Genomic DNA, 13,305 nt, shown 5'->3' with positions numbered 1-13,305 from the left:
TCAGAGCCTGGAGCCTGCTTCGGATTCTGTGTCTCCCTCTCTCTCTGCCCCCCGTCCTGCTGTGCTCTCTCTCTCTCGCTCTCTCTCTCTCTCTCTCTTAAAAATAAGAGTACACATCAAAAAAATTTTTTAAAAGGTCCTAGAATTAGTTATGGCTTGAAACAGAAGATCAAAATATCAAAGCAAATGACAAACTTCTAATTCACTGCTGGGGAGAATTTAGATGATTGACTACTTTGCAAAACTGTTGGGACTTTCTTTAAAAAGAAATTTTCCACATGATCTAGTCATTCAATTCCTAGATGTTTACCCAAGAAAAATAAATACATATGTTCGCACAAAAACTTGGACACAAATGTCCATAGAAGTTCTATTTCCGATAGCCCAAAGTAGAAACCACCCAAATGTCCATCAACAGGCAAATCAACAAAGTATAATATGTTCAGACAATGAAATACTGCTCAGCCATAAAAAGGATGAACTATTGATACACAGCACAACATGGATGTCTCCCGGAACAATGGGGAAAGAAATTAGATCAAAAGGAGTACATATTGTCTGTATATGCAAAATTCTAAGAAAGGCAAATTAATGTACAGTGACCAGCATTGCTCCGAGATAGTAGGGGCATGGAAGAGAAGGAAAATTGTGGGGAATTACTAAACACCTGAAGGAAACTTTTGGCAATGACGGATATGTTAATTAATGAATATGAGTGAGAAACGTGTGGACATTTTCATATCAAAATATGTTATATGGTGCGCTTCAAATATGTGTGTTTTTACATGTCAATTACACTTCACTAAAGTTGTTTGAAAATAGAGATTTTGCAAAAAGTAGGCATACTGTTGAAAAGAAAATGTTGCTACTTCTTATCAAAAGTAGAGGTTTGGGGTGTAACAAAGACAATAAAAATGAGACTTGTATCATAGAGGCTTTGTTTGGTTATCAGACTTCAAGAGTTCTGTCATCTGCACACTGACTTAAGCATGAATGAATTATACCAGGAGAAAGATTTTACTTTTTGTCCTAACACTTTGCAGAATTAACAGTTTAAACAATCGACAGTGTGAATAATTTACAGCCTCACCTAAAGGTGCTTCTTTCTATCCAACACTGTATTTTAAGTAATTAGAGACAATATAAAAAGTGGTAAATGAGAAAGAATTAAGAGTTGGGTCTATGTTGTTAAACCAAATATGCCAAAGTTGAACCTGAGCCTCCTCCAATCTTCTTAATCGATTTTGCGTATCATCCCAACACCAACTAAACTTTCTCTCCCATCTTCTGCCTGTTCCATTTCACACTCATTTCGTTTCTCTCCTTCCACCCATCCTCCTTCATTTTCCTCTGTGCTGTTTTTATTTTTTACTACTTTGTCCTGTCTCTTTATATTTCGTACATTGTTTCTCCTTCTGTTTGTTCCTTCTACTGAAAAAAAAAAATTAAATTCAATGTCAAGGCTTTTTTTTTTTAAAAAAATATTTAAGGCTTCATTCACTTTTTAAACTGTAAAAGAGTATAAGACTCTAAGCCCAACAACCATAAAACACTTATTTCAAGAGGGCTAGAAAGAAAGAAGAAACATGGAAACAGAGACCTAATGACCTATAAGGGGGAGGGTGGGAATCTTAAAGGAAGGAAAGCAGGACGGAAAGTAAGAAGAGGCCTTTAAGAAAAGTTGGTATGTGTCTTTCTCTGTATGGCTTATTTCACTTAGCATCACACTCTCCAGTTCTATCCACGTTACCATATGTTTTCACTCTTATGTGGATCCTGAGAAACTTAACAGAAACCCATGGGGGAGGGGAAGGAAAAAAAAAAAGAGGTTAGAGTGGAAGAGAGCCAAAGCATAAGAGACTCTTAAAAACTGAGAACAAACTGAGGGTTGATGGGGGGTGGGAGGGAGGGGAGGGTGGGTGATGGGTACTGAGGAGGGCACCTTTTGGGATGAGCACTGGGTGTTGTATGGAAACCAATTTGACAATAAAAAAAAAAGATTAAAAAAAAGAAAAGTTGGTATATTTGGCTATTAATCTCAACAGCATAATTGCTGAGATTTACTTTGTGCAGTTCACCTGTGATCCTCAGTGAATTAACTTCACTCTCCAAATGAGGACAGCCATTTCTTTCTTTTCTTTCTTTCTTTTTCTTTCTTTCTTTCTTTCTTTCTTTCTTTCTTTCTTTCTTTCTAAGTTTATTTTTGACAGAGACAGAGACAATGTGAGTCGGGTCGGGGCAGAGAGAGAGGAGGAGAACCCAAGCATGCTTAATGCTGCCAGCGCAGAGCCTGCACGCAGGGCTCGATCTCACCAACCATGAGATCATGACCTGAACCGAAACCAAGAGTCAGATGCTTAACTGACTGAGCCACCCAGGCACTCCTGGGGACAGCCATTTCTAATGGTTGTGACAAGGTCCTCCCGAAGTTATTAGGTTGCCTTACCTTTGTCTTTGAAAAATTATAGTCATCTCATCTCACTGCATGTTAAAACAAGGCTTGGTACCAGTACCGATTTATTTTTCTAAGTCATTTTTGCAGTGATTCAGATGGTGTTTTTTTGTGTCGTTTTGCTTATTATTGAGGAGAGGGGCATTGATTTCACCCTGGTGTGTATGTCTAAAAGCTTTCGTTCACACACAAAATTATGAATCACTCTATAGTTCTTTCTATACTACTTGATAAAATTCAGAAGCTCTTTTTTTCCAAACGTAAAAAACCACTGGGGATTAAAAGGAGACCATAGGCCTTGGGTCAGAAGACACTTTTAATCCCTATGCCATACATAATGAAAGTGAGCTAAAGGCTAGTGTTGATCTCCTAGGTAAAAACTCCTTCATGCCTGAAATCCATAGGTCTCCACTCCTCCACCAGTCATGACGGTACAAAAGAAAATGATCAGGAAACTACAGATAGGATGAAGTATTAATACAACTCATTTCCTCATTAAGCCCTGGGGTTCCTGTACGGTGTGGAAATTTCTTTAACAATCATATCATTATCAAAACAAAATCCAAAAAGGGAGCACAAGGCTCAAGCAAAATCGTGCATTACAAAACATGTTCTTATCAGAAATGAATGACCCACAACTCACGAGTATGAGAAATGTGTTAGTAATTTACAAGATCTGTGCAATCAGACATAAGGTAGCTGTCAGTACCGCAATCAGCAGGTGACAGTTCCAGCTAGTTCGCAGGTGAGTATTAAGCCACAGGATTACAGGATGGTCCGATTTTACTGGTATTAAGTCACCTCTGGCGAGTTGAAATTATAGGTATTACTTGAACAGCTCAAAAGGGAATGCAGTTTACTATGTTTTGAAGCACACAAAACGGAGTAGCAAAAGAATAAGGCATCTGAGGATGAGCTTAAAATAATAGTGCTGAAACACACCCCATCAGCAGTCCACAATAGTTTTAAAAAGAAACAAAACAGACACAAAATCTATAGTCACATTGCCTTGAACTATCCAGAAATAACTAAATCCTTAATCAATAGAATATTGACCATGGAGGCACACTAGATTTTTGCATTTTCCATGAGCCAGGCTTCTTTTAAAACATCGTTCGTAATTTTTCCAAGTCATATGTAATAGATCTTTTTTGTTGACCATGAAACCGTGGATGTTACATGGCAAGTTGTTGAAAAGCATCTATAACAGAAATTAATGAGAGCTCTTCTAGCTAATATTGACTTTCGCTAGTTCTGACCTTAGAAGCCAAAAGCGACCCTAAAGATGCCATCAGAATTGTAATCCCATAAAATATAATCTTACATTTCATCAAATTAAAATGTTCTCAGCTTGATAAATGACAATGCCATGAGAGCTTTACTTTCTATAAGGGTGAGTTTTTACTGAACATTGAAAATGTCAACGCTGGAGTGTGATTTTTGATATGGGTTTGGGAAGTCTAAGTGAAATAATTAAAGTCCCTGTGCTGCCATATCCAACTACCACAGAATGGGTGACTAAAATAACATGTCTCATGATTCTAGAGGCTGGGAAGTCCTAGATCGAGGATCTGGCCAATTGGGTTCACCGGTGGGGCTCTTCCCAGCCTACAGATGGCTGTCTTCTTGCCGTGTTGCTGTGTGTGTGACAGGGAAAGAGAAAGGAAGCAAGCTGTCTGGTGTCTTTCCTTATGAGGGCAGTAATTCTATCACGAGGACCTCATCTTCATGCCCTTACCTAAATTTAATTATCTCCCAGAGGCTCCGTCTCCAAATATCATCACATTAAGGTTAAAGCTTCAACATATGAATTTTGGAGGGACACAGTTCAGTCCACAGCAGTCTCTATGGTAGTCCTATAATTTGCTGGCATTCTTATGGCAAAGATATTGTATTTGATAATACAAGCCCTCAAAAGGTTTTGAATTGTTGTCTTTCCCTCTTGACTTCCATTATGCCTCATAATTCTGGTACTCATATTTTTAGAACCACTCCTCCCCATCTTTCACTGGTTTCTTCTTCTCTTCTTACCCCTGCCTCAGGACTGTCACCGTACCAAACACGAACAGCAGATGAGAAACTAAGACCAGGGGAGGAAATGAAATGCAAAGGGTCAAGTCAATGGCGTGGTCAGAATCCAGGAAAGCTACTGGAAATAAAGGAGATGCAGATTCTGGCAGTCAGAATAAGAGCCATGATTCTCTTCACTGGGATTTTTAGCAAGAACTGAAAAAGGAGGGCAAGACAGGTAGTTAAAATAGCAACGAGAAAGAGATGAAGTTATAATAAGGGAATATATTTGAACAGATACTGAACCTAGATTGAGGACAAAGAATTGTTTTGACTGGTTCTCAGCTCTCTGTTTTCTTTACTTTATAGTCTCTTCTTAAATGATCTTATATACTCTCATGATTTTAACTATTGCCTCTAATCTTATCGCCTTTAATTGACAGTTACAGTCCTCACCACTCAAATCTTCAATTCTCTCCCTCTGCTTGGGCATTCTGTGATCACACATTTCAACTAAATGTAAATCTAAATAAATCTAAGTTCATCATCTTTCTTTTGAAGTCAAGCTCTAACACCTAACTTCCTATTTCCAGGTCAGTGGTACTATAATTCTCATAAACAACATGGTATTTCATCCTCTATAGTCAGTCTGTAATAAATTTTGTCATTTTTTCTTATAAATTAATTCTCATATCTGACTCGCCTTTTTTATTTCCATGCTCATCAATCTCAGCAAGGCCTTACTTTCCTTACTTCCTTGCACAAGTGAGGATGGTGATTCTCTCCTGCAACAGAGAGAATGTGGGTTACAGAATAACAGAGATAAAATTACACAATCTGTGGAGTACAGTGGATGTACCTTGTAAATGAAGGTACACCTCTGGGGCATCTTGGTGGCTCTGTCAGTTAAGTGTCAGACTTCGGCTCAGGTCATGATCTCACAGTTCCTGGGTTCGAGCCCCGCATCCGGCTCTCTCTGTTGTCAGCGCAGAGCCTGCTTCAGATCCTCTGTCTCCCTTTCTCTCTGCCTCTGCCCCGCCTGCTCTCTCTCAAAAATAAACATTTAAAAATAAAATAACATGAAATGAAATGAAATGAAATGAAATGAAATGAAATGAAATGAAATGAAACTCTGACACAGATGTGGCTCAGGACACATCTATTCCAGAAAGCTTTCATTTCAATTAAGAATTATTAGAGAAGGGCTTACATTATCACATCTTCAGAGGGGACATCTGAGGATGTGGTCTGGGTCATCTTGCAGGCCAGTGTTTGACCAGGCAGTAAAGAACACATAATATCACTTCATCTACTTAAAATCATACAAGAATGGTAAGCCAGTGAAGTATATAGACTCTTTACTCAAATCAATCTGTAAATTTTCACATTTAATAAGTGGAAAATATTGCTGAAAATTTAATCTCTGGCATAGATTTATTATTTTAAAATTAAAAATCAAGAAATACAAATTATGTTCATGAAATTTTATTTCAGCAAAATGCTTTCATAAGATGCAAATCATTATTCAGCAAATCATTATTAAATATCTCCTTTTTGTAAAGGGCTAAAGGAAAGATAATTACCAACTCATATCTTGTATCTGAAAAATGTCAAGTAGAAGAACAGGAGATAAAGAAGAAACCAAAACCACGGAAGTTTCTGGTTGCCAGTTCAAGAACTTAGATTTTATTCTGTTAGCAATAGAGAGATATTGAAGGTGTTTGCACAGAGGAAACGTGGCAAAGATTTTATATTTTTGAAAGGTTTTTATTTTAAAAAGATTTTTAAAAGATTAATCTGACGTGAAATAGACTGGACCAGGGAAAATATCCCTAGACAGGGAGCCCAGTAAGGAGGTGCTCACCATAGTGCAGGGGAGCAGTGACCGCATGTTTGAACAAAGCTGGAAGTAGAGTGAAGGAAAGGGAGATAGGATCTTGAGCAGGGTCACAAAGCAAAACAAAGCAACAGATTTGATCAGCAAGCACGAGTGGGGCGATTAAAAGATAAGTAGGAAGGATGCTGCTGAGATACAGGAAAATGGTAGTAATATTGAGAGAATTTGGAATTTCAAACAAGAGGCCGGTATGAGGAAAAGAATGATGATCATTTCTAACCAAACTGCATGTGAAGTGAGAACAACGTATGAAACTGACCCAGAGACATTTGGAAACGAAAACATGAGACTTGAAACAAGGATGCATGTTTAAGAGGTAGGTTTGGCACCTGTAGGTCTATAGATACAGACACAGAGACAGATTAGATAGACAGATAGATAGACGATAAATACAGATATTTCATAGCTAAAGAGATGTGGGTAGACACTGGGAGAGCTGGGGGAGGGGGAATGGGATCTGGCCGAGTTCTGGAGAATTCTTTCAGACCAATATATTTTTATGGTAGTGGTCTTCATTACAACTGGATTTAACTTGAGGTGTTACAGTCACACACTTCAATGCAAATCCTCGGCTTTCAAAAGTACTTACCAATTTGTTAGAAAAGAAGTCATTATGTTGAAATGTGAAAAATGTGTCTTTATGATGGAGTCTTGATATGATGCCCAGGGCTGAGACAGGAGCAGGGAGTCTTGGATTTTGCCTCGGATCCCCTCACTCTCCTGCTCATGCAAACTCCTTATTTCTGGCCTCTCAGAACAGGAGCCGGCAAAGAGCCTGACCTTAAAGCCTTTCTTTGCCAACTCCTTCCTGAGACCGTCTACATTTTCGCTTCACCACAACTTGTTTTCAGGGAGGCATTTCCTCTGTGCATTAAGACCAGGTTCCCTCCCTTTCACTCCCCTCACCTGACAGGGACAGTCCTAAAAGCCTCTTATCTCTTCTTCATTTGTTTTTTAAATTAACCAAAATCCCCTTATCTGCTTTTATTTCTTTGTTTGTTGAAACTCCCATAATTTCCTTTGGACAAGAGGAAGACAAAGAAGATCTCAGTTTGCTCAAAGAGCTGACTTAGCTGTGCCCAAAAAGCTGTAAAACTAAGAACATTTGGTTAAAACAGAAGGCATTTGCGTGTTCTGCCTCTATCATGGGAAGAACGCTGCCATGTTGTCTCGTTCTCCATCTTCTATAAAAGTATAATAGTGCTTTCCAGTTTCCCTTCTGTGACTGCTTAGAGAAATGTTACAGGAATTGATGAACACAAAATAGCTTAAGTCCTGAAAGGGAAAAGGGAAACATATGTAAACTCATGGATGTATGCACGTGAATGTGTTTATTATATATTATATATATAATATACACATTATATATAACATATGTAACATGCACCCTACATATTATGCATGTGTATTATATAGATATGACATACACATTTTTAAAATTTAAGAATCTATTGCTTTGGATAAAAATCACAGATTCTCACAAAAGTGTGCAGTCTGGTTAAAAACAGCAATTTTATATAATAATTAATATGACTATAGAGCAGAGAATAAATATTATATTACCAGATTGTTTCCAAATTTCAGTCAAAATCTCCCTCTGCAATTAATGAGTTACCCCTGTATTCTCTTAACTAAAGAGTCATATAATTTATTACTCAAACTGGTACATTATTGACAATGAAAGAGGGATTTGTAATTAGTAATTACTTCAAGGAAACCAGTATCAAATGGAACCATCCCAAGCAATCCTACATACAAACACTGTAATAGGTTGAACCGTGTCCTGCCTCACCCCACCCCCCAACAAATTCATATGTTAAAATTCTAACCCAGTATCTCAGAATGTGACCTTATTTGGAGATACAGTCTTCACAGGGATTAGTGCTTCGAATTAAAGTTAAGGGGAGGTCATTAGCCCCTAAACCAATATGACCAGTGTTCTTATAAAAAGGTGAAATTTGGAGACAGCCAGGCATACAGGGAGAGCACCATGTCAACAGTAAGATCCCATCTATAAAAGAAGAAGAGAGACGTAGAACAATTTCTTCCTCGTATCCCTCAAAAGGAACTAACCTTGACAACACCTCGGACTTGTAGACAATGAATTTATGTCGTTGATACTTTCTAACGGCAGCCTTAGCAAACTAATACAGCCGCTCTACTAATACATCCCTTTTTGTTGCTATGTTAGTTCTGGTTTGATTTTCATTACTTGTGACCAAAAGACTTTTGACTTGAAGGCTTCAGAAAGCCGACATGAATAAGGAAAGAAGAATGGTCCAGATACTGGGGGCAGCAAAGTCTAGGCAACAGGGGTGCTTTACACTCACCCAAGGAAAAATGTTAACAACCACAATAGTGTCATGTGTCAACCTTGCTTTTCTTTCTTAAGAATCTATCAAGAGTGTAGAGAGTCTTAGCAATGGCAAGAATGGCTTCAGAATACAGGATCATTATCGTGGTAGACTATTATTCAGTTATTCCTTTTTTCCCTTGATTCATGGGACTCATTTTAGCCTCATGGTGGATCAAAAGAACTTCTCACCCTTTTTACTTTGGCCACAGAGATATGGCTTGCTTTGTCCAGTGGGACCTTAGCAAAAGGGATGCAAAATGAGGTTGGAAAGGTATAAGGGCCATTGAACTTGCCCTCTTGCATCTCAGCCATCACACAAGATGAGCTTGGGTAGTTCCTATTCAGCTTGGACCATACAATTAATACACCTGGAGTAGACCTGAACCATACCCACAGGGAGACACCATGCCCAACTTGACCCACAGCTTGCTGCAGAACCAGCCAAGCAAAATCTAAACCAGCCCATTTGCATCCAACCCAAATATAGGTAGCCCATGTATGATGGTCTTATAAGCCACTGAGTTTTGGAAGAGTTTGTTACACAGCATTACTGTAGCAATTGCTAACTAATATACCAGACTTCTCTTATTGAAGACATTATTAATTGTACTATATGGTAACCAGTGTCCCAATATTTGTGCATACAATCAAGGGAGACCATACTCACACCTTTAAGAAACTTCTAGTTCGGAAAAGAAGATAAAAGCATATCTTAAAATTGACAAATGCAAAGTAGTATTTATCGGAAGACTAAGTAACATAGCATTAAAAGGTATAAAGAGCATTAACAGTGATGCAGACAAAAACCTTGGTGCCAGCTGGGCCATGGATTATGTATTATGTTGGGGCTTCTGCTCTTCCAACTCTAAAATGAGTGCTTCAAATTAGGTTGGCCTTGTGGTGACTTCCAGCTCAAAAAATGGACAATCTCAGGCTTACTCAGGGACCTACTCAGACAGGATTGCTCTCATAAAAGGGCATAAGCACAGAGAAATACAATACACAGGGCTATTCCTCGAAAAAGGAGTTGAATTTACATAGGTCGGTATATAACAATACAAACATTATGTGTTTAAACGATCTCAGCATATATCAAGCAAGACCTGAACCGGAAGAGAAAGGAATTATGCCAAGGAAAGCAGCATATCATGCCATACCTGCTCCATACACGTTACTACCCAATGAAACACCTTGACAGTGCTTTCTTTCTAAACATGCTTTTTATGAGATTTTTAAAATTATTCACTGTTCGAAACGACCCTTTCCCCGGAATATTTCAATATTCTGAGGTTGTAAAGTATGAAATCTCTTTAACTACACTTTTTAAAATTACTCTAGCCTCACGTGATCCCCCAGAAAAGGCTTAAAATTGATTTTTGCCTCTGCGGCAGATCCACAGAGCACAATCTAGCTATGTCTCTGTCTCAGTGAAGAGCCAATCAGTTTGCAAAATTCCATATGTTATTGCCACACAGTAACTTTGCTCTATGAATCATGAGAGATGTGAAGACAACTGTCAGGAAATCGTGAATATACATCCTAGAGCTCTTTGTTCCTTTATGATGACACAGTCTTCCAGTTCAAGAATATCATTTAAAAAGAGAGAGAGAGAGAGCTTGAATTTAATCACTTAGAAAAGTGAGCCTGTGTCTCTGGTGTAATTACTTGCCTTTGGACAAAGGCCACTTCCAAAATGTTTCAAAGTGTCCTGAAAGATTCCTGGAAGTTTTATTTTGTGTGCAACTGTTCCCCAGCTGCCGACTCTCACTGGGAGAGCAGAGTCTCTCCAAATGCCTCAGCTTTGCAGCATGGGTAAGAATAATGACACAAGAGGATGTCCTTTGGCCAGCGTATGCCTGTGAAAAATAATGAAGGGAACACACCAACAACATTATGACACAAAGGTCATAATGAAGGCATAAATGAATGATTCCTTATCCGTCACGATTCTATCATTTAGCTTTCCAATTGTTAATGTAGGATTTTAAAATTACCATGCACGTTTCTCTATACCTGACCTTGCTTAGTTTGCCGTAGGTAAGAGTGGGTAAAACGTTGTTGTAACTCTATCCAGAAAAAAAGTTTTCTTTCTGGTCCCTACCTGTTGCTGGATCTTCAAAGAGAGCTCACGGCAGTGTTTGCAAAGCACACTCTGCAGGGAAAAGGGTGTGGGTGGCTATCTGTAAATATTCTTCTATGCTCTTCTTTGACATTATACTTTCAAAAGTTATTACACAGGAAATCCCCATGGATGACTAATACTTAAATTGAGTAAATAGCTCACACAACATAGGAATCCTAGAAGTAACAACAGAGGCAAACAGCCAATTGACCTCTTCTACACCTCTGTGTAGAAAGGCAACAAAGACATTCATTAATCATTACTCACAGAGCAGTGATGAATGGTAATTTGTCTTTTCTTTAACATAATGGGAAAATAAGAACTGCTATCAAGTTCCTCTTCATGTATAACACCACACACTGCAGATCGGGCAAGAACGGGAGCGAAGGGTTCTGTTGACCTCCTCTGTCATCATAATAAATATAAAACAGCCAAGTATCAGATCCAAATCATTGATATTAAATTGTACATGGGTTAATTACTCCTTTAGTTATATACGTATTTTCATTTTGCTCTTTTGTTGATAGGGAAATAGCTAAGTAATATAATTTTTTTTAAGTTTATTTATTTATTTTGAGAGAGAGAGCATGAGCAGGGGAGGGGCAGAGAAAGAGCAGGAGACAGAATCAAGCAGGCTCCATGATGTCATCTGTCCAGGCTTCATGTGGGACTTGAACTGATGAATCATGAGATCATGACCTAAGTCGAAGTCAAGAGCAGGACGCTTAACTGATTGAGTCACCCAGGCGCCCCAGGTAGTATAACTATTATCATTACTTTAGTTCTAAGGGTACGAATAGGGATAGATTATGGAAGAGGCAATAAGAAACCAGGAATGGAAAATTTGAGAAACACACAGACTGTAGAAGTCTGGACAGGGATGTATTTGAGAGACTAGGTAGATAATTATAAACCAGTGGATTCCAAGTGCCAGAAACAAAATTTACACAATAGATCAGAAATTATGTTTGAAATTAGATACCACACAGAGACGTCAGCAATGAGAGGTAAAAACCATTTAGATCAGTGCTTCTCAAATTTGAATGTGCATACATATTATCTGGGAATCTTATTAAAACACAGATTCCGATTCAATAATACTGGGGCAGAATCTGAAATTCTGCATTTCTAGCAAGTTCCCAGAGAATGCCAATGTGGACAGTCCATATACCACACTTAGAGTATCAGGAATTTAGTCTACACAGAAGCAGGAATATCAGAAAGTCAGGAAGGGGGTCTAGAGGCTGCAAGAACTCTAGTCACAGCATGCTAACGATGCCTTCTGCCTCAGCCAGGATGATTTGTACATCTGCTTCTTTCCAACACAGCAGTCAGTCCCAGGGTATGGAGAGCCCACGGCCTGCAGATAGAAGCAGGTGAGCCAGAGGAAGTAAGTTAAACAGACCGGAGGAACAAACATAAGAGCAAATGCCAATATTATCCAACACAAGTGTCAATTCAAACAATTGTATTTCACGCTCATATTCTGATTTTAATGGAGGGGAGACAACAATTCGGTATTTCTTTGATACAAGTTGTAGACAAAGCTCTTCTTACTCAACTTTCTCATTTAAAGACCTCTCCATGCATTTTAGACAGGCAGTTTAACACAGTGGTTAACAGTCTACAGACCTGGAAGTCAGGTTGCCACAATTTGAATTCTAGTCTAACATTCATCAGGTTACTAAGATTCATCTCATGACACAAATCATATTACTGAACTTCACTGGGTCTCAGTTTCCTCACCTGCAAAATGGGGGGAAAGAAGAATACTGTGCTGACAGTATTGTGGTGACCAAATGAAAACACACAAAAGTCTCAGAAAGGTGCCGGGGACAGGAAACAAGAAGTGTGTGCAATGATAGTTAGGCCTCGGCGTGGCGTTTCTGGAGCCATGAAAACTCAAAGCCAGGTAAGAACCGAGTGGAAACTGCAGGTGGTGTTCTCCTCACACCCATGGGTGCATGCATAGGTTGTCAAAGCCTCGGTGTCCTTGGCACTTTATTTACATATCTCAAGGCTGTTTAACGGAGGGGAAATCTACCTCCGCTCTCCAGTCAGTATCTCTTTTCAACATGTCCAACCTCATTGGCCTCTTCTTCCCCTCAATTGTTAACCTATTTTCAGTAACTTTCTAGATGTGAGTGCCTTAGATTTGAAAATATCTGAGTTGAGAATATTTCCTATTATATCAAAGTATGACTTAAGGAGAAATATTTAGGGATGTGCATTCTGGTACATCTAATCTGTTGATTTCTCCTACCATCTATGCACTGAGCAATTACATGCCAAATCCATATTCTAATGATTCTTGACACAATTCTCAAATTTGCCTTTTTCTGTCTTTCTAGGCAACACCTTCCTTTTACCCTCTATGGGTCTCGTGTCATTGCCTGTACATAAATACCATTACGGGGTTACTTTGGTGACTCAGTCAGTTAAGGGGCCAACTTTGGCTCAGGTCATGA

This window comes from Panthera leo, chromosome B1 (genome assembly GCF_018350215.1).
Source record: "Panthera leo isolate Ple1 chromosome B1, P.leo_Ple1_pat1.1, whole genome shotgun sequence".
In the NCBI taxonomy this organism is placed as follows: Eukaryota; Metazoa; Chordata; class Mammalia; order Carnivora; family Felidae; genus Panthera; species Panthera leo.
Note: the sequence above shows the minus strand (reverse complement) of the source record.